At 44.1% G+C, this 23,697-nt stretch overlaps 1 long non-coding RNA gene across 2 annotated transcripts in view; it reads right to left on the bottom strand.

The window, feature by feature from the left end:
• Positions 1-21,703, bottom strand: part of LOC142384462 (uncharacterized) — a 37,562-nt gene extending 15,859 nt beyond the window's left edge. For both annotated transcript variants that reach the window (XR_012770060.1, XR_012770059.1), the window contains exons 1-2: positions 21,617-21,703; positions 21,384-21,441 (exon numbers count right to left, since the gene is read on the bottom strand). This is a non-coding gene — a long non-coding RNA (uncharacterized LOC142384462). The remainder of the gene's footprint in view (positions 1-21,383; positions 21,442-21,616) is intronic.
• Between the last annotated feature and the right edge of the window lie 1,994 nt (positions 21,704-23,697).

Genomic DNA, 23,697 nt, shown 5'->3' on the forward strand with positions numbered 1-23,697 from the left:
TGAGGAAAGGACAAAGGAAAGGACTGAGGAAAGGACAAAGGAAAAGACAAAAGAGAGGACAGAGGAAAGGACAAAGGAAAGGACAAAGGAAAGTACTGAGGAAAGGACAAAAGGAAAGGACAGAGGAAAAGACAAAGGAAAGGACAGAGGAAAGGACAAAGGAAAGGACAAAGGAAAGGATAAAGGAAAGGACAGAGGAAAGGATAAAGGAAAGGACAGAGGAAAGGACTGAGGAAAGGACTGAGGAAAGGACAGAGGAAAGGACTGAGGAAAGGACAAAGGAAAGGACAGAGGAAAGGACAAAGGAAAGGACAGAGGAAAGGACAGAGGAAAGGACTGAGGAAAGGACAAAGGAAAGGACAGAGGAAAGGACTGAGGAAAGGACTGAGGAAAGGACACAGGAAAGGACTGAGGAAAGGACAAAGGAAAGGACAGAGGAAAGGACAAAGGAAAGGACAGAGGAAAGGACAAAGGAAAGGACAAAGGAAAGGATAAAGGAAAGGACAGAGGAAAGGACAGAGGAAAGGACTGAGGAAAGGACAAAGGAAAGGACAAAGGAAAGGATAAAGGAAAGGACAGAGGAAAGGACTGAGGAAAGGACAAAGGAAAGGACAGAGGAAAGGACTGAGGAAAGGACTGAGGAAAGGACTGAGGAAAGGACAGAGGAAAGGACAGAGGAAAGGACTGAGGAAAGGACAAAGGAAAGGACAGAGGAAAGGACTGAGGAAAGGACACAGGAAAGGACTGAGGAAAGGACAAAGGAAAGGACAAAGGAAAGGACAAAGGAAAGGATAGAGGAAAGGACAAAGGAAAGGACAGAGGAAAGGACAAAGGAAAGGACAGAGGAAAGGACAGAGGAAAGGACTGAGGAAAGGACAAAGGAAAGGACAGAGAAAAGGACAGAGGAAAGGACAGAGGAAAGGACTGAGGAAAGGACAAAGGAAAGGACAGAGAAAAGGACAAAGGAAAGGACTGAGGGAAGGACTGAGGAAAGGACTGAGGAAAGGAAAAAGGAAAGGACAAAGGAAAGGACTGAGGAAAGGACAAAGGAAAGGACAGAGGAAAGGACAGAGGAAAGGACTGAGGAAAGGACTGAGGAAAGGACTGAGGAAAGGACAAAGGAAAGGACAGAGGAAAGGACAAAGGAAAGGACAGAGGAAAGGACAAAGGAAAGGACTGAGGAAAGGACAGAGGAAAGGACAAAGGAAAGGACAGAAACCCTTCTCTCCTGGGTGAAAGTCCGGAGCACTTCGAGGCCGTTTGATTTCTGCATATCTTGCCATCTCATAGTTTGTCGGCTGAAGTCTTCCAGATTCAAGTCCTGACTTTTAACATAGATTAAAAAAAAGGTTAACTTAGAAGTTTCGCCACTAAAGCGACTCCGCACAGCTGGTGTAGTCAGCTTTTCTGCAGCAACATTAAATATAAATAAAGAGTTATGTGATTATTTATGTGGTGTAAAAAATCTGATCAAACTCAGTAAGTAAGTTGGGAAAAATCGCCTCAGCTAAACCCGTTTCTTCTGCTTTAAGCTCTTATTTCTGTTGTCCTTTTTCTTATATTTGAACATAGTTTTGGTTTCATAACTGCATATTATTTTAGCACAATATGCTTGCTTTAAATGCCGTGTTTTACTCTTTAGTTCAGTTTTTCAACAACTCGATTTTCTGTTCCATCAGGTAGTAAAATTACTCCGACTGGAGTAAACTGGAATGTCACAGGCAATCATCAGACATAAATAGAGGGGAAAATTACCAGCATTCAATTTGTGACGGCGCCACAGTCAGTGTGGTCCCCATTTTGAGAAAAAAAAGCACTAACGGTGCCACCGGTGTTTCATCATCACGTAGATTTGTTTTGTGGTTATTATAAGGGGTTCAGGGTTAATTTGAAAAACCTGTCGTCGTATTCAAAAATGCTACAAATGCATGTCAGGAAGGCTCCAAATTCCCTCATCTGTGGGGAGATCAGACATTTAAAGGAATGCTAAAAGAGCTCCACAAATAAGTAGGCCTGGGCGAGTTAACTCGTTAGTTATTTAACGCTGATAAACATTTTATCGCGCATTAACGAAGGTTTTTTTATTTATTTTTTACAAATTTTGTTTTTAAATGTTTATAAAATTTCGTTTTGGGGGCTTTTGTGCCTTTAATGCAAGGTTCAGAGAGACAGGAAGCATGGTTCAGAGAGAGGGGGAACAACACGCAGCACAGGGCCGTCCGATGTGGGACTCGAGACTATAGCCTCTGTACATGGGGCACCTGCTCAACCCACTACGCCACGGACCACCCTGTTTTATTATTTATTTTATTTTGTAAAAGTCTGTTGCTCACAGGCTTTTATTTTGTAAAAGTCTGTTGCTCACATTCTTTTATTTTGTAAAAGTCAGTTTCTCACAGGCTTTTATTTTGTAAAAGTCTGTTGCTCACAGGCTTTTATTTTGTAAAAGTCTGCTGCTCACAGGCTTTTATTTTGTAAAAGTCTGTCGCTCACAGGCTTTTATTTTGTAAAAGTCTGTTGCTCACAGGCTTTTATTCTGTAAAAGTCTGTTGCTGTCTGCTGTGGAACAGGAAAAGAAAGTAATCGGCGGATCCACCAAACATGGAGAAGGGTACGGAACTTTTACTCGGCCATTTTCATTTTAAAGTTCTTCCAGACGGCGGAGTCGACAGAACCAAAGTCATCTGTAAACACTGCCAAGTTGAATTGTCTTCTCAGCGTAGTAGTTCCAGTCTAAAATATCACTTAAAGGCAAAACACACAACTGATAGCAGCAAGTCATTCAAGGAAACAGACAGTGGAGCGAGGCTTCTACATAAAAACTACAGAAAGATGCTGATGTTAAAAGTGTGTTTGCACAACAAATGTTATGGCACTTTCATTCATATGGCAGCACATTTAAAATAAAGCTAAATGCTAAAAGCTATACGCTACTTTTGGATTCATTTCTGGATTCTGCGTACAAATGCGATTAATCGCGATTAATCAGGGAAATTATGTGATTAATTAGATTAAACATTTTAATCGTTGCCCAGCCCTACAAATAATGCGAGTTAAAATATATCTGTGAAAGAAAAGTATTGGACGCATAAATTCATGCTTAACCCTTTGGCAGCCTATGCAAGAGCAGAAGAAAGACTGTGTGATCTCCCGTCTTGGCGGGAGAATGGCTCAGGGGGGGAACAGAGAAAAACAGCCAGACCACTGACCTCTCACCGAGGGAGCATCCTGCACACGGCGGCCTTAGACGAGGGCTTGCCGCAGGGGGCGAAGCAGCAAGAGACGAGGGGGCGGCTGTAGCTGGAAGAGCAGCGGGTGGAGAGGTGAGCTCTCAAGAGTCGAGGTTATTGGGTTTGGGGAAGGACCGCGATTGTAAAGAACAGAGGCGACGTGGGGAGAGGAGGGGGAGGAAGGGTTGCCGTGCTGAAAAAGGAGAGGTGAGGGAAATGTTGTAAGGGAGGTGCAAGGGAGAGGAGAGAAAAGGGGGGAGTGATGGCGGCAGAAAGGAAAGGTGTTATGTTGGGATTAAAGCTGAAGTGAGCAACATATGGGAAAGCCGAGGAGCATATAGGAGGAGGAAGGGCGACGAGAAACCGTTGATTAAAAGCCCCTTTTTCCTCTTAAAGGGATAGTTCGCCTATTACAACAGAGTAATACATTTGCATCACAAAATGGTTCTCCAGGAAAAAGTCTGACCTCACAATCTCTTGGCCCTATTTTCTCTCCCTTCGTATCACTGCCTGCTGTGCAGACCGAGCAGCAAACACCGTAACAGGCGCGGCTGTCGGCAGGCGGCAGCAGGCAGTGATACGAAGGGAGAGAAAATAGGGCCAAGAGATTGTGAGGTCTGACTTTTTCCTGGAGAACGATTTTGTGATGCAAATGCACTGGAAAAAAATCAAAACCTTACCAAGTATATTTGTCTCATTTCTAGCGAAAATATCTCATTACACTTAATATAAGACACAACTGCCTAACAAGCACCATTTCAGCCAGATATAGGGACTTGTTTGAAGATAATACATCTGGAATATCTTGTTAAATGAAAAAGTCTTGAAAACAAATTATTTTGAGTCACATATCATATAAAACAAGCTTTTTTTGACATTTGAAGAGGTTTTTAAGCTAATTTCAAGATCACTTTTATCTCAAAAGTCCCAAATATCACATTTTATTTCAAGAAATCTTGACAAGCCGATTTTCACTAGTTCCATTGGCAGATTTTTTTGCTTATTTCAAGCATTTGTTGTTTTTCTTACTTATTTTTGGAGGGGCATTTTTTTCTAGTGTGTATTACTCTTTTGAACACATATTATTTTGAGAAGCAAAACGCTTTATTTTTTAAACCCCAGCCAACTAGTCGGACTACCTTCATCAACACCAAAACGAGGCTGGAACTCTGCTCACAGGACGCAGCAGGGGGTAAGAAGATGTTCAGAAATGATGTTGCTGATATGGGATGTCATACAGCTTCATGTCAAAAGAGGCGAACTGTCCCTTTAAGATCGCCCGTGCACCTGGCACCAAAACCCAACAAAATAATATCATAATTAGGTGGAGCAAAATCAGATCAACTGCAGGTGTAAAAGCACCCGAGGCAAGTTTAAATCCTGTCAACAGGCAGTGAGTGTGCGCACAGAAATAAGCTCAGGTGGAGGCCGGCCAGGACTGCTGCCCACTTGTCAATATGGATTTGTGAGGATACTTGTAGAGTTGACTGAACAAGACCAAGCGCTTCCTGTCAATATTAATTATCTCGTAAATATAATCAGAGGAAGTGATGTGCAAAGCAAACTGTGAAAGGTGAGAGTGTGAGGAGATGTGTTTTAATGTCAGGCCGAGCTCAACTCGCGTCACATGAGCTGCGCGTTAATGCCGGCGGGAGGGGAGATTTGATGGGTGAGTTTTGGGGGGCTTATGTTTGTCCTTTCAGGTTTATTGGATGGAGGAGGGGGAGTTGCGTGGGGGTTATGGACAGCGGGGCGCCTCCTGAGAATACGTGGTTAAAGTGGGCGCTGACGGATGGAGAGGTGGGCAGGGAGATAAACAGGAGAGCAGGTGGTGTGTTGGGAGGTCGAGGGAGGAGGCGAACAGCGGGGCGCGAGGTGAAAGGGTGTCGCAGGGGGGAGGTGAGGTGAGCCGATGAGGGGCCGGAGGAGTCTTCGGTCCTTTCTTTGCTTATTCTCTGAACTGGCCTCAAGCACTTTCCCCCTAATCCTCCACTGGAAAAAATGTCCCTCCAAAAATAAGTAAGAAAAACAACAAATAAAAGACGTTTTTGCTTGAAATAAGCAAAAAAATCTGCCAATGGAACTAGTGAAAATCGGCTTGTCAAGATTTCTTGAAATAAGATGTGATATTTGGGACTTTTGAGATAAAAGTGATCTTGAAATTAGCTTAAAAACCTCTTCAAATGTCAAAAAAAGCTTGTTTGATGTGATATGTGACTCCAAACAATTTGTTTTCAAGACTTATTCATTTAACAAGATATTCCAGATGTATTGTATTAAAACAAGTCCCTATATCTGGCTGAAATTGAACTTGTTAGGCAGTTGTGTCTGATATTAAGTGTCCTATATTTTGACTAGAAATGAGACAAATATACTTGGTAAGACTGATTTTTTTTTTCCAGTGTCCCCCTCCTTTAATTTCATTCTCTTTCCTTTTCCTTCCCACTGATTACCTCTTCCCTAACCTTGAATTTTTACCTCGTCAAGCACCCTTTCTCTCACTTTTTTTCCCGTTTTTTGCCTTCAGGATGTTTTTTTTGTCTAATGGGAGCTTCTCGGAGCGGGCGGAGCTTAGATGGAGACATCGGTGCATTTCTGGGTCCAATATTCAGAATCTTAATCTTATTTTTGCTTCCAGGCTACTGTAGAACAAACATAACCATCAAGATGTGATGCAGGTGATTTTCAGATGAGATGGAAACTGAAAGTTCCTAACAGAGTGTTGTTTTCTATAAGATGCCTCCTCTCTGAAAGGCTCGTCCGGCTCTGATTGGTCCGATTTCACATCAGCTCTGTTGAAACTTAAAATTTGGGAAAGCCGTCAGATTTGGTCAGAAAGTTGGCTTATATCTCTGAGTGATGACCAACTTTTAGGAACTGCAACACGTGTCATTGTTAGGTCAGACGCCGGCAGGTCGTGGCATATTTCAGGGATGTCCAAAGTCGGTCCCAGAGGGCCGATAAACCTGCAGGTTTTAGATGTTTCCCTGATTCAGATGGAATGGATCTGTTCAAAAGATTGTTAACTTCTGCACAAGCCTGCTAACGATGCAATGATCTGAATCAAGATCTAAAACCTGCAGGACCAGAGGTGGGTGGTAATGAGTTACAATTACTTGAGTAAGTTTTTGAAAACATTGTACTTTTAGGAGTAGTTTTAAATCTCTATACTTTTTCCTTTTACTTGAGTAGATGTGTGCAGCAGAAACTGTCCTCTTACTCCGCTACATTAGGCTACAATGAGCTGGTTACTTTTCTTCTTACCTCTTTGGTATTCTACGCCTCATTATTTTTATCCCCCCGCGTACGCCTCATTTTAATGTTTTATTCTGACAGAGAGAGAGACTTCCGCCAAAGGCTCTACCACCTGACTGTGTTCCACCAATCAGACGCAGCCCTGCAGTCTGGTCACGTGACCGTACTCGATCTCAGCGGCGGGACGGGTTAGCTTTAGCATTAGCAGTCGTAGCAAACAAACAAAGAAACAGATGAAAAATGTCAGAACCAACGGTGGGAAATGAAGACGCAGACGAGGCCTCATACTGAAAGCATGTTTACCTTACAAAGAGTGAGAAACAGCAGCTACATTATGTGTCTTCTGTGTCAACCAAAACAAACGCACATTTCAGCAGAAACTCAACATCTAACTTGAGGAAACATGCAGCGCTAAGTTTCCTAAACTCGTTTTCCCCCCATGGATAGGTGAATGTTTGTTTTTTAGGTTACATATGGGTTACATATGTTTTAAACATTTCCTAAGTCTCTTTTATTTGTTATTGAAGTTCTTGAATTTACCTGGATTATTCTAATTTAAGCTATTTTTGTAATTAATTAATTAATTTTAATTCATTTTATCAATTGGATGAACTCTAATTGGCCTAAAGATGATTATTTAGTATTTTTGTCTGTCTGATTGAATGCTTGTGTTAACAAATAAATCAGACGTTACTCAACAGTTACTCAGTACTTGAGTAGTTTTTTCACCAAGCACTTTTTTTACTCTTACTCAAGTAATTATTTGGATGACTACTTTTTACTTTTACTTGAGTCATATTATTCTGAAGTAACAGTACTTTTACTTGAGTACAGTTTTTGGCTGCTCTAATCCCTGGCATTTATAGATAGAAATTCAAACACTCAACATCAAATCTGACTTCAGATGGTGGGATCAGTGCTAATGAAAGTCAGGGTCTCTCTTCTTTTTCCGGACTAAATTCATTTTTCCAATCTATTATCCAACCCATTGGGAACACCAGACTAAATTACCGGAATGCTCCTTTAAAGCAGCGTAGGTTTTAAAAACGCACAACTCTGAGCATCTTCCCGGGTTGAGAACCTCCACCCAACCCCACATCCTGAAGCAGAACTCGATGAAGTGATGACCCACAAAATGACCTCGTTTTAACAAAAGAAGAACCAAACCTCACACTGTTTCTCACAAGGACATGGAGCACAAAAACACACTGACAAACACACGCGCCACGCAGCTCAGACCGGGACATCAACACAATGTTTGTGCGCTCCTGCTGGTTTCCACCGGTGGCGACAAGCACCTGTGCGTTGTGCGCAACAAAGGTTCCTAGCAACAGTCGTCGGGGAGAGAAATAGTCAGGATGCACACCTGTTTGATCTGCCTGGACCCTCTGTGATAAGTGGCCTCCGTAACCATGACAACCGGGATATGGGATGGATCCATGCGGTGCTATTGAATGGCCTTGGATTATAAGCACACATATACAGGCGCGCACACACACAAAGTTAGGGAACACACGTCGTGCTTGAAAGAAGTAGGCTGCACACGCACACACACACGTGCGCGCGTACACGCCCGGCAAATAAACAACAACAACACGTGCACAAAAAAGCAAAATCGCATGAAACCAAATGAAGTCGTACGACTCACGGAGCAGTTGGCGGAACGTCGGGTTTCACACCTGCATGCAGGCTCGTAACAGACGTGAAGAAGAGTGCAAAGCAGGGTCTCACGTTCAGTAAGAAGTGAACGTGCACGGAGGCCGGCTGAAGACGCTCCAGAGTGCAACGTGTAGAGATAAACGAGGCGGCAGATGGCCGACGTGCTGACAGTTACTCACAGTGTGCAGGTGGACGCGGAAGCGTTTCGCCTCCCACTAAAGAACTGCGCGTCGACCTTGGAGTGAAACATGTGAATCGTTAACTGCGGCAGTCATTCACACAAAAATAGTCTGCACACACAAAAAAATAAATGATTTGTGAGCGCTGTTAGGGTTTCTATAGACTGAAAAGCGGGATGGAAGTGTGAGCATTTAAATGCAATCAGAACATTAACAATGACGCGTGCTGCTGTGTGAGCTTTCTCTCTCTTTTTAAATTCCTCTCTGATGCAGCGACATGAATGGTTACCAATTAAGACGCATGAGACTGCCGGGGCTTTTCTGCTCATGTGCAGAGCTGCAGGTCTCCAGCATTGAAATGTAAATGAAGCAACGATCTGTGTTGTTTGTATTAGGATGATTTCATGAACAGAGGAGCAGCGCGCAGACTTCTGCTGTTCTGCTCAAACACTGTAAGCTTATAAACCAGAAAGGAAAACTTGGACTGATGCAGTCGTGTTGTATTTGCTGGATTATTAGCACCTGAAACAGTTTTTTTAAGGAGGTTCGTTCAATTTTCTCTGATTATCCTGAGAATACTTAATTAGCCATAAACTATTTTGAATTTCAATGCAAATAAAAGTATGTGAATTAAATAACACAAATCCAGGTTCACATTAAGATTTGTGCCACTGGAAAAAATGCCCCTCCAAAAATAATTAAGAAAAACAACAAATACAAGACGTTTTTGCTTGAAATAAGCAAAAAAATCTGCCAATGGAACTAGTAAAAATCAGCTTGTCAATATTTCTTGAAATAAGATGTGATATTTGGGACTTTTGAGATAAAAGTGATCTTGAAATTAGCTTAAAAACCTCTTCAAATGTAAAAATAAGCTTGTTTTATATGATATGTGACTCAAAACAATTTGTTTTCAAGACTTTTTCATTTAACAAGATATTCCAGATGTATTGTCTTCAAACAAGTCCCTATATCTGGCTGAAATGGTACTTGTTAGGCAGTTGTGTCTTATATTAAGTGTAATGAGATATTTTGACTAGAAATGAGACAAATATACTTGGTAAGACTTTGATTTTTTCCAGTGAAGACTTATTGAACATACAAGAAATCAAACGCTCATGCTACAGGCACACCGGCACAGATCTCGTCTCCAACCCGGCAGTCGTTAGACATGGTCATTTATTCGTGTTAATCTGTGTTTTTCTTTCTGAGTGCTATCAAAATAAATCTTTTTCTTATTATTGTGCAGATAAGAGAGCCTGAGAATTCAGCTTTTATACTTGGTCCAAGAACAGATACAAAGCCAATCGTGCCTCACAGGCTGCATGTGATGATGAAGCTCAACAGCAAAGTCTTTTCTGCTCCTTTTTTAAAATAAAATGCAATGTTCACATAACACGGTACAAGAAAAAAAATCTAAATGAATAAGCCATCACCAGTGCTCACTAAACCCCAAATAAATGGAGACTTAACAGCAAAAATGCCACAGCTGGGAATCAAATGTCAGATCAGATAGGGATGGCTCGTCCTCAGGTTTAAGAGCCAGCCGGGTCGATTCGCACAGTCTGACTTATCACCCTGAATCAGGGCTGCACAGTTTGAGCTCATCATGCACTTGCTTGAAAGAGATAATGGCTGATCGGTCTACTACTCATTAATCTGTTTTGTTTCTCCAGTCTAATTTTTTTTGCACAGTGGCTCATTTTCACTGTTGCATCTTCAAGATATTTGACCATCTGTGGGATTAGGGTTGGTTTGATTTAGTGAGCTAATATCTAAGTTTGAGGATTATTTTCTCAGACAAAGAAAAAATGAAGACAGCAGCTGAAAAAGTAGGTGCATCGTTTAAAATTCAAATTGTAGGTTGAAATTATTGGACTGTGGTATGATGCTGAACCTTTTCCTCGTTTAAAAAGGCTTGGTGAGTTCTGCTCTTGACATTTGTTTTCATAAAGTTAAGGGTAGTAATACTAGAGGGAAAAATAGTCCCATTTATCATTTTGTACTACATTGACGTCTATAGTGATAAAAAAAACATTCTATATTACTAATAAAAATCCGAGAGTTAGTTACATTTCTTCAAAAGCCATCCTCTCCACTTACTATGCAGCAAATTTGGTACAAATAAAATGTTTCTAAAGGCTACAATATGATAACAAATCCAAGAAGTTCAGCGTTGGTTGTTTTACAGCTGCAAGGTTAAAGGAACACTATTTGTTTAAAACAATGATTATTAAATATCATCATAAAAGTTCCTTTATTAACTGAGTTTAGATACAATTCCAAAGTACTTTTAATAGATAATTTCATGTGCCAAACGGGCGGCAACCTCCATTCCATCATCCCACCATTTCTACACGCAAACATCTCACCATTCCGACATGCAAACATCTCGCTATTCCGACATGTAAACATCCCATAATTCTGACATAGAAACATCCCACTATTCCGACATCCCACCATTCCGACATGTAAACATCCCACAATTCTGACATAGAAACATCCCACCATTCCGTCATCCCACCATTCCGACATCCCGCTATTCCAAAATGCAAACATCCCACCATTCCGACATCCCGCTATTCCGACATGCAAACATCCCACCATTCCTACCCGCAAACGTCACACCATTCCGACATGCAAACATCCCACTATTCCAACATCCCGCTATACCGACATGTAAACATCCAACCATTCCGACATGCAAACATCCCACCATTCCTATATGCAAACATCCCACCATTCCTACCCGCAAACGTCACACCATCCCGACATGCAAACATCCCACTATTCCGACATCCCGCTATACCGACATGTAAACATCCCACCATTCCGACATGTAAACATCCAACCATTCCGACATGCAAACATCCCACTATTCCGACATCCCGCTATACCGACATGTAAACATCCAACCATTCCGACATGCAAACATCCCACCATTCCGACATGTAAACATCCAACCATTTCGACATTCAAACATCCCACTATTCCGACATCCCGCTATACCGACATGTAAATATCCAACCATTCCGACATGCAAACATCCCACCATTCCTACCCGCAAACGTCACACCATCCCGACATGCAAACGTCCCACTATTCCGACATCCCGCTATTCCGACATGCAAACATCCCACCATTCCTACCCGCAAACGTCACACCATCCCGACATGCAAATGTCCCACTATTCCGACATCCCGCTATTCCGACATGCAAACGTCCCACCATTCCTACCCGCAACCGTCCCACCATTCCGACATGTAAACATCCCACCATTCCTACCCGCAAACATCCCACCATTCCGACATCCCGCTATACCGACATGTAAACATCCAACCATTCCGACATGCAAACGTCCCACCATTCCTACCCGCAAACGTCCCACCATTCCGACATGTAAACGTCCCACCATTCCTAGCCGCAAACGTCCCACCATTCCGACATGCAAACGTCCCACCATTCCGACATCCCGCTATTCCGACATGCAAACATCCCACCATTCCTACCCGCAAACATCCCACCATTCCTACCCGCAAATGTCCCACCATTCCGACATGCAAACGTCCCACCATTCCGACATGCAAATGTCCCACCATTCCGACATCCCACCATTCCGACATCCCACTATTCCGACATGTAAACATCCCACCATTCCTATACGCAAACGTCCCACCATTCCGACATGCAAACGTCCCACCATTCTGACATCCCGCTATTCCAACATGCAAACGTCCCACCACTCCAACATGCAAACATCCCACCATTCCGACATCCAGCTATTCCAACATGCAAACGTCCCACCATTCCGACATCCCACCATTCCCGACATGCAAACGTCCCACCATTCCGACATCCCGCTATTCCGACATGTAAACATCCCACCATTCCAACATGCAAACATCCCACCATTCCTATACGCAAACGTCCCACCATTCTGACATCCAGCTATTCCGATATGCAAACGTCCCACCATTCCAACATGCAAACATCCCACCATTACGACATCCAGCTATTCCAACATGCAACCGTCCAACCATTCCTATACGCAAACGTCCCACCATTCTGACATCCAGCTATTCCGATATGCAAACGTCACACCATTCCAACATGCAAACATCCCACCATTACGACATCCAGCTATTCCAACATGCAAACGTCCCACCACTCCAACATGCAAACATCCCACCATTCCGACATCCAGCTATTCCAACATGCAAACGTCCCACCATTCCGACATCCCACCATTCCCGACATGCAAACGTCCCACCATTCCGACATCCCGCTATTCCGACATGTAAACATCCCACCATTCCAACATGCAAACATCCCACCATTCCTATACGCAAACGTCCCACCATTCCGACATCCAGCTATTCCAACATGCAACCGTCCCTCCATTCCTACCCGCAAACATCCCACCATTCCTACCCGCAAACGTCCTACCATTCCGACATCCCACCATTCCGACATGTAAACATCCCACCATTCCAACATGCAAACATCCCACCATTCCTATACGCAAACGTCCCACCATTCCAACATCCCACCATTCCGACATGCAACCGTCCCTCCATTCCTACCCGCAAACATCCCACCATTCCTACCCGCAAACGTCCTACCATTCCGACATCCCACCATTCCGACATGCAAACGTCCCACCATTCCGACATCCCACCATTCCTATACGCAAACGTCCCACCATTCCGACATCCCACCATTCCGACATGCAAACGTCCCACCATTCTGACATCCCGCTATTCCAACATGCAAACATCCCATCATTCCGACATCCAGCTATTCCAACATGCAAACGTCCCACCATTCCGACATCCTGCTATTCCGACATGTAAACATCCCACCATTCCAACATGCAAACATCCCACCATTCCTATACGCAAACGTCACACCATTCCAACATGCAAACATCCCACCATTACGACATCCAGTTATTCCAACATGCAACCGTCCCACCATTCCAACATCCCACCATTCCGACATGCAACCGTCCCTCCATTCCGACATCCCACTATTCCGACATCCCGCTATTCCGACATGCAAACGTCCCACCATTCTGACATCCCGCTATTCCAACATGCAAACGTCCCACCATTCTGACATCCCGCTATTCCGACATGCAAACGTCCCACCATTCCGATATCCCGCTATTCCGACATGTAAACATCCGACCATTCCAACATCCAAACATCCCACCATTCCGACATCCAGTTATTCCGATATGGAAACGTCCCACCATTCCGACATCCAGCTATTCCGATATGCAAACGTCCCACCATTCCAACATGCAAACATCCCACCATTCCAACATGCAAACATCCCACCATTCCGACATCCAGTTATTCCGATATGCAAACGTCCCACCATTCCGACATCCAGCTATTCCAATATGCAAACGTCCAACCATTCCTATCCGCAAATGTCCCACCATTCCGACATCCCACCATTCCTACATGCAACCCTCCCACCATTCCGACATCCCACCATTCCAACATGCAACCGTCCCACCATTCCGACATCCAGTTATTCCGATATGCAAACGTCCCACCATTCCGACATCACACCATTCCTATACGCAACCGTCCCACCATTCCGACATCCAGTTATTCCGATATGCAAACGTCCCACCATTCCGACATCCCACCATTCCGACATGCAAACGTCCCACCATTCTGACATCCCGCTATTCCAACATGCAAACGTCCCACCACTCCAACATGCAAACATCCCACCATTCCGACATCCAGCTATTCCAACATGCAAACGTCCCACCATTCCGACATCCTGCTATTCCGACATGTAAACATCCCACCATTCCAACATGCAAACATCCCACCATTCCTATACGCAAACGTCCCACCATTCTGACATCCAGCTATTCCGATATGCAAACGTCCCACCATTCCAACATGCAAACATCCCACCATTACGACATCCAGTTATTCCAACATGCAACCGTCCCACCATTCCAACATCCCACCATTCCGACATGCAACCGTCCCTCCATTCCGACATCCCACTATTCCGACATCCCGCTATTCCGACATGCAAACGTCCCACCATTCTGACATCCCGCTATTCCAACATGCAAACGTCCCACCATTCTGACATCCCGCTATTCCGACATGCAAACGTCCCACCATTCCGACATCCCGCTATTCCGACATGTAAACATCCGACCATTCCAACATCCAAACATCCCACCATTCCGACATCCAGTTATTCCGATATGCAAACGTCCCACCATTCCGACATCCAGCTATTCCGATATGCAAACGTCCCACCATTCCAACATGCAAACATCCCACCATTCCAACATGCAAACATCCCACCATTCCGACATCCAGTTATTCCGATATGCAAACGTCCCACCATTCCGACATCCAGCTATTCCAATATGCAAACGTCCAACCATTCCTATCCGCAAATGTCCCACCATTCCAACATCCCACCATTCCTACATGCAACCGTCCCACCATTCCGACATCCCGCTATTCCTATATGCAAACATCCCACCATTCCGACATCCAGTTATTCCGATATGCAAACGTCCCACCATTCCGACATCCAGCTATTCCGATATGCAAACGTCCCACCATTCCAACATGCAAACATCCCACCATTCCAACATGCAAACATCCCACCATTCCAACATGCAAACATCCCACCATTCCGACATCCAGTTATTCCGATATGCAAACGTCCCACCATTCCGACATCCAGCTATTCCGATATGCAAATGTCCCACCATTCCAACATGCAAACATCCCACCATTCCGACATCCAGCTATTCCAATATGCAAACGTCCAACCATTCCTATCCGCAAATGTCCCACCATTCCGACATCCCACCATTCCTACATGCAACCCTCCCACCATTCCGACATCCCACCATTCCTACATGCAACCCTCCCACCATTCCGACATCCCACCATTCCAACATGCAACCGTCCCACCAGTCCGACATCCCGCTATTCCTACATGCAAACATCCCACCATTCCGACATCCCGCTATTCCTACATGCAAATATCCCACCATTCTGACATCCCGCTATTCCAACATGTAACCGTCCCACCATTCCAACATGCAACCGTCCCACCATTCCAACATAAAACTGTCCCACCATTCCAACATCCCACCATTCCGACATGCAACCGTCCCACCATTCCAACATGCAACCGTCCCACCATTCCGACATCCCACCATTCCAACATAAAACTGTCCCACCATTCCGACATCCCACCATTCCTATACGCAAACGTCTCACCATTCCGACATCCCACCATTCCGACATCCCCAGTCCGACATCCTGCTATTACGACATGCAAATGTCCCACCATTCCAACATCCCACCATCCCGACATGCAAACATCCTACCATTCCGACATCCCGCTATTCCTACATGCAAACATCCCACCATTCCGACATCCCGCTATTCCTACATGCAAACATCCCACCATTCCGACATCTCATCATTCCTATACGCAAACGTCCCACCATTCCAACATCCCACCATTCCTATACGCAAACGTCCCACCATTCCGACATCCCATCATTCCTACATGCAAACATCCCACCATTCCGACATCCCGCTATTCCTACATGCAAACATCCCACAATTCCGACATCCTGCTATTCCTACATGCAAATGTCCCACCATTCCGACATCCCGCTATTCCTACATGCAAACATCCCACCATTCCGACATCCTGCTATTCCTACATGCAAATGTCCCACCATTCCGACATCCCGCTATTCCTACATGCAAACATCCCACCATTCCGACATCCCGCTATTCCTACATGCAAACATCCCACCATTCCGACATCTCGTTATTCCTACATGCAAACATCCCACCATTCCGACATCCCGCTATTCCTACATGCAAACATCCCACCATTCCGACATCTCGTTATTCCTACATGCAAACATCCCACCATTCCGACATCCCACCATTCCTATATGCAAACGTCCCACCATTCCTATATGCAAACATCCCATCATTCCTCTACGCAAACGTCCCACCATTCCGACATCCCGCTATTCCTACATGCAAACATCCCACCATTCCGACATCCCACCATTCCTATATGCAAGCGTCCCACCATTCCGACATCCCACCATTCCTATATGCAAACGTCCCACCATTCCGACATCCCACCATTCCTATATGCAAACGTCCCACCATTCCGACATCCCACCATTCCTATATGCAAACGTCCCACCATTCCGACATCCCACCATTCCTATATGCAAACGTCCCACCATTCCGACATCCCGCTATTCCTACATGCAAACATCCCACCATTTCGACATCTCGTTATTCCTACATGCAAACATCCCACCATTCCGACATCCCACCATTCCTATATGCAAACTTCCCACCATTCCGACATCCCACCATTCCTATATGCAAACATCCCATCATTCCTCTACGCAAACGTCCCACCATTCCGACATCCCACCATTCCTATATGCAAACATCCCATCATTCCTCTACGCAAACGTCCCACCATTCCGACATCCCGCTATTCCTACATGCAAAAGGCGTAATCAAAGCCCCGCCCCCTCTCTCTCTGCCTGTTATTTTTCAAAGCTTGTGATGTTTGAATGATATTAAACTGATCCTGAATGATGATTTAAGGTTCAAATCTTCAGTCAGAGCGGAGGATCAGGTGGCTGTGGGCTTATTTCGGATTTTAAAAAATAAAAGATGAAAATAAAAATAAAAGATGATGGCACTCAGGATCCATCCATCAGGGCTGCGTTGTTACTATTTCTCTATAAATCTGGTGTGTGCGTGTAACAGCTGTCATGTAGGTGTGTCGGATACTGTCGGATCCTGACTATGTCATGAGTCCGAGGTCATTTTCAAAACGCTGACTGGCTGGCTTGCAAATAGCTGTATCTGAAAATAAAGACTTTCAACCATATGAGCACTGTTGTTTTATTCCCCCTCAAATCTTGTATCTAATAATCTGAAATTAAATTGCTGTTGGAGCGCTTGTCTTTCACAAACAAAGATGTAAAAATGACCAAACTGTCCGTTTACACAGTGTTATTACACTATTTTGACTGTTTAAATCATGAGGTTTTGTGCTTTCAAACAATGTGCAATTTGTCTAACTCTCATGAAAAAGGGCCTGATGTGTGTGACAGTTAAGAGGAAAAGATAACGGAGTAAAAAATAGTTGCTGAAACACTAATGTAAGCAAATAAATCCTGAAAAGAATCACCTCGGAGTAGCTCTGACTTAAAAAGAAAATGTAAAAGTGGTGATAAAACAGATCCTGTGCTGGTTTTAAACCCGTCAATAGATCATTGCAAAGCAGCCTCAGAAGCACAGTGAAGCCTCTTCTCTTGCTTCTCCCCTAATTTTTCACTTTTTCTCTCCAATCTTCAACTGACCCACCACCTTCGACCATCTCCACCCCTGCCTTCCCCTCCTCCCTCCCTCCCTTTTCTTCTTCTCTTCTTCCACACCAGACAATAGATTCGGCCTGCTTCTTTAGTAGATGAAGAGAAATTAAAACAACGGTGGAAGATGAATAAACAAAATGAGAGGAGGCGAATGGAGCGAGGACTCGGTGAAGAAAGGAAGGAAAAAGCATACATTTCAAATAAAAGTTTCAAATTTGCTTCACCAAACCTTTTCATAGGTTTCTATTAGGGCTGGGCGAGTTAACTCGTTATTATCGCTTTAACTACTTAATTATTTAACGCTGATAACTATTTTATCGCACATTAACGCAGGTTTTATTATTCATTTTATTATTATTGTAAAAGTCTGTTGCTCACAGGCTTTTATTTTGTAAAAGTCTGCTGATGTCTGCTGTGGAACAGGAAAAGAAAGTAATCGGCGGATCCACCAAACATGGAGAAGGGTACGGAACTTTTACTCGGCCATTTTCATTTTAAAGTTCTTCCAGACGGCGGAGTCGACAGAACCAAAGTCATCTGTAAACACTGCCAAGTTGAATTGTCTTCTCAGCGTAGTAGTTCCAGTCTAAAATATCACTTAAAGGCAAAACACACAACTGATAGCAGCAAGTCATTCAAGGAAACAGACAGTGAAGCGAGGCTTCTACATAAAAACTACAGAAAGATGCTGATGTTAAAAGTGTGTTTGCACAACAAATGTTATGGCACTTTCATTCACATGGCAGCATATTTAAAATAAAGCTAAATGCTAAAAGCTATACACTACTTTTGGATTCATTTTTGGATTTTACAAATGCGATTAATTGTGATTAATCAGGGAAATCATGTGATTCATTAGATTAAACATTTTAATTGTTGCCCAGCCCTAGTTTCTATAGGTGGCTGCTGTATCACACAGGAACATTTATCACAGTTCACTTTCATTCAAATTCACATCTTATCAAATGTTTAAGTCTCCTTAAAACAACTTTAAAAAACAGGCAACCCATGAGACAAATGCTGAATGTTAAAGGTAAATGTTGTATTTTGCACTAAAACTGTTCCACTTTTTCCTTCCTAAAGTGTCTCGTTATATTTTTTGATGCTGAAAACACCCAATTTCTCACAGAAAATCAGTAACATGTAAGCAAATCATCTGCACATTGTGTGGCTCTCATCTCAGGGCAGCCAAGCAGTAGTGGTGCACATGTTATTCAAGCTATTCAAGGCCAGCCCCGGAGGAACAGGGACACCTTGTTTTCTTCACGGCTGCACAAAGGAAGGCTTTTTTTTTTTTTTTTTAAGGCGGACTGAAAGAGATCTGAAGCTGTAATAAGTTTGCCGGAGACGGTGGAGAATCAATCCACATCCGGCCTCAACTGTGGTGGAACTGATGCAATGTCAGTCACTTCAGCTGAAGGAGAGGCGAGGAGGGGAGGTTAGAGAAGAGGAGGAAGAGGAGGAAGAGGAGGAGGAGTGGAGCAGAAGGCGCTGTCACCGCCACACGCATGGCTGCTGCTGCTGCCACTGATTGTGATTGCTGTTCAAACACGGCCGACAGCTGCCACAAACATCTCCTGCTTAATATGACACACATCCAACGCTCACCTGTGGACGCGCGCACACGCCCGTTGGCTGCTCCGTGCTGTCCTGCTTTATGGCACCCTGTTATCTTTTCCTTCTTGCCCTGATAAAGACCGCGGCTGCTGTGATTGCCCTCCGCTCACCATAAAGTGTGACAGCTCAATCACTCATCAAATCAAGATGTTCCCTCGGTAGGGTTGAAATAACACAAATGTCAGACTCTCGGTGCTTCTTGTCATTTACGCATTTAGCCCTCAAATATGTAGTCTTGGAAACAGTTTCGGGAAAAAAAATCCCTCCCTGTGTCTCACCACACAATTACAGTTTGATCAGTGATTGAAACAATTTTAAAGTAAAAACCGGTTTGAATGAAAAGAAAAAGCTGATTTTAGACTCTTAGCTGGAGCAAAACGAGCTCGCCTCAGACTCTGAGACGCAGCGATGTGCACGTTTTGCTGAAAAACGTTATCAGAAAAACAAACAGCGGGGAAAAAACGAGGAGGCCTTTTTCTGATCAATATGGTGGGCAGCTACACACATACAACCCAAAACCACCAATAACAACCACCAGTTTATCTAAAAAAAAAAAAAAAAAGAGGGAGCCTGTTGCCTTCTTTCATTTATTTGTTTAAAATCAAATAATGTTGCCTTGGGCTTCGAAACAATCTGCTAAAGCTGATAATGACTCAGGGCAAACGGGGCTTAGTTATGCATGCAGAGTGTGTTCACTCAGTAGTACATAATTCAGCTCGCTTCTTCCTCCCATCCTCCACAGAGAGCAATAATCACAACATCAAATGCACCCCCTCTTTTCCTGCTTTTTCCTGCTGTTTTTTCTCTATTTCTGTCTGTCTGTGCCACCCCCTCCCTGCACGTTTCACACACACGTGCACACGCACATGCACATGCACAGCAGCGGCCGTACATTATGGAGTGGTAACCAGGCAGCATCTAATTGCAATAATTGGAAGAATGTACCGAGCGGCCTGTTTGAACACCTGTTAGCACTGAATTTCTCTCATGGCTACAGATTGCATGTGCCGTGTCACACCATTTGGTGTGTGTTTTTTTTACGGGGGCGTGTGCATGTGCACCGCGAGTCTGCTGAGAGGAAGAGGAGGGGGGAATGTAAAGAAGGGATCCTGGCTGCGCTCCAGACCCCCGCCAGAAGGAGGCATCCAGAATAATTTGGGGTAAAAAAAAAGAATAATATGCGTGAAACATCTTGGCCTTCACACCCCTCATGCTGCCCCCTCTTCGGGGGTCTCTTTTATCAGCTGGAGCGTTTTGGAAGCGTTTCAGCGCAGGCAGGCCGGTGCCATGTGTTTGGGATTCAGCCGGTGTCAGTGACGATACCCCCCCCCCCCCCTGTCCTTGCCGCGGGGCATCTGGGCAGATGTGGGGAGCTGTCCGCCACCCCGGTGCTGAACTATCTAATCAGCTTCTCTTCACGCTCATAAAAGCTGTAATTTCACCACAGCCCCCGCTTCACGAAAATTAATTTGAAGGCTGCTCGGAGCGCGCTCACATGAAATAATCTTGTAAAAGTGGAATTCACTGTGAGGAGGCCCCAGCAGGAGCTCTTTTTTTTTTAATTGAACTTCATTCTGGACTCTTCTGCTATGGCTTCACGACTTTAGAGAAGAGCAGTTAAGCTTCTTTCTTTCACATGTCCAGCCTACAGGAGCAGAGCCGCGGATTGATTCAGCATTGAGCGGTTGTCATTTGACCCCGGGAAGCCCAAACGGGCTGCGAGGCGGGGGATGCTGATAATCCATCGGCAGGTAGACCACGCTGCTCTGTATGCGGGGAAGCCTGGATAAAGGACCCGTGTTCCCTGCCTAATCACTGCTGCTGCTGCAATAATCATCTTAAAAAAACAGCACGAGCACTTAAGGCTGCACTGGGGTCAAATGTGAAGCCGAGGCTCACTTTTTGGAGATGTTGGGTGGTGAGAGGGCTAATATTTGCTTCTCTGGAGTGCAGATTATGACACTTGGAGACTGAGTTATGTAAAAAATATGCGGATTCACTTACTTGTTGATATGAGGCTGGTCGGTCGCCTCGCTGCATCCTCGCCTCTTGTCCACCGGCTCTAGAGCAAGAGAAAGAAAACAGACGAAGAAACCTTAACGCGCGTAAGATGTCCCTTTCCTTCTCTATACTCTGCCTTTTTCCAAGCTAACAGTCCCACAGCCAACCTCCTCCGCTCTTTCTACGGTCTATTATTTCTCTCCCCCCACCCCAAACGCGAGTTTGTCCGCGCTCACCTGGCAGCTGTCAGTCCGGCTCCGCTGCTCCGGTGCTGGGTGGAGGGCTGGAGAGCCCCGGCGCGTCTGTGGTGGAGACCAAGCCTCCCGTACGCTGCTGCCTGCACCTTTTAAAAGCCTCCACTGGTCCAATAGGAGGTCTGTCAGCCTGATGGGACCTGACGTCACCCCTCCCCTCACTCACCCAGCAACCCCCCCCCCCCCACACACACTTTATTTTAACTATAGGCGGAATTATATCCACTCTCCTTCTTCAAGGTAGGAGAAAAAAAACGTCAAATTTCAGCACAAGCGCACAGCGAAAATTTATTACATTTTTATTCCCTGCTGTTATTATTAATATTATCTGAGTTTCCATATGCATAAAAATATAGAGGCATCGTGTATATCATATTAACATTCTGCAGGGCAGTGTGGAAAATCACCTGTTTATCCGCAGAATGAAGCAAACACGCAGGAGTCAGCTGAGGAGGTGACTCCAGGTGAGGAAAAACAACAACAGAAAAAGTGTCAGTTACCTCTGTCATCAGCATCGGCCACTAAAGAGCGCATAGAGGGAAGAGAAGCAGGTGAGTTGCCAATTTATTCAGAGATCTTTCGCTGCTGCTCGAATGATTCTTTGTATATCTGCTGCAGCAGAGGGCTGTTACTGATGCACCGAGGCACTGTACTCTAAGTCTAATTCAATGCTTCTATCCCCCCAAATTCAGGGAGAAATCTAAGTGCAAAATTGTAAAATAAGCACAGTCACACAGCTATTTCAATTTAAATCTTACATGCAAAACATGTTGCTCTCCCAAAGGCAATAAAATCCCTTTTTATTTCATATCAATGAATAATGAAATGTTGCATACTTGATGCTTTTCAGCAGATCCTGGTGCCAAACCTGAAGCTTTTTCTTGTAACTGGGTATTTCCTTTTGTTGCACTGGTTGTCTACAGCATCACTGCAGTCGTTTATTGACTTTAAATGACATGGGACAATGTTAAAATGTTTGTTTAAACCTTTCCAGTGTTATTTTTCCTGTATTGTTGTCCAGCTTTGGTATCAGCGCAAAATAAAGGATGCAACTTTTTAAGACATATTGCTGGAGAAAACACATATTTCTTCAGAATGAAATAAAAATGCTTTTATTTGGCCAGATAAAAAATGTGTTAATGCTGTGTATTTTTGACATTTTTGCAAAGATCGTGAAGATATTTCTTAAATTGAGAAAAGAAACACAAAACCACAGACAAGCCAGAAGACATAGCATCATTTTTGTTAAATCAAAGCTTGTATTTCTCCAAATATCACCTGAGTACCCCGAGCTGAGGATCTGCCACATTTCTGTCATTTTTAGCTTTTCCAAAAATATATTTGAGGCGAGACAAACCAGGACAAGAATTATCATCCCTGCTTTACCAATGTGAGTGTCCTGAGGGCCAATTATGGGCATATAAATGCAGTCATCAACTGAGCTGTGAGATAGTCTTGACTACACATTATATTCAATTTACAGTTATTGGTTATTATCATTGAAGGCCGGATGTGTCTGATAAAATCTGCTCTTTAAAATGGGTTTTTCACATTGCAGCGAGCCCTGTTTTAATGTTGTTTTTCTTTACAGCGAAATGATAAATGCAGCTATTTTTTTTTTAGCGTAGCAGTTATTTTCTGTTTTTTGAATTCATACATATAAAAAAGGAGAGGCTCACCGTGTGCAGCATGTGTGCTACAGTGACCCCGATCACCGCAGCTCTCCAGCTGTAAGCGGCGGCGCTCACATCTGTCTGCAGCCGCTGAAGAAATGGAAAAACGATGTTGCGTTTTCATTTGAACTCCACTCGCCCGACAGATGACAGCTACATGTAATCTGTCACTGTGTGTCTTCCCTGACAGAGTGACGGCAGAAACACTCAAAAAGAGGAGTATTTTCAGACACAAATGAGCAATTTGTTAGGCCATTGTGTGCACTGTGCATCATTGTACTTTCTAATTTTCCAGACTCAGAAACCATTGTGGAAAATTCTATTGTGTTGTTGAGTGCCTTTTTTTTTTTTTCTTGGTTGTTTTCTGCCTTTTCAGTGTGTGCAGCTTTT

Source organism: Odontesthes bonariensis, chromosome 7 (genome assembly GCF_027942865.1).
Source record: "Odontesthes bonariensis isolate fOdoBon6 chromosome 7, fOdoBon6.hap1, whole genome shotgun sequence".
NCBI lineage: Eukaryota > Metazoa > Chordata > Actinopteri > Atheriniformes > Atherinopsidae > Odontesthes > Odontesthes bonariensis.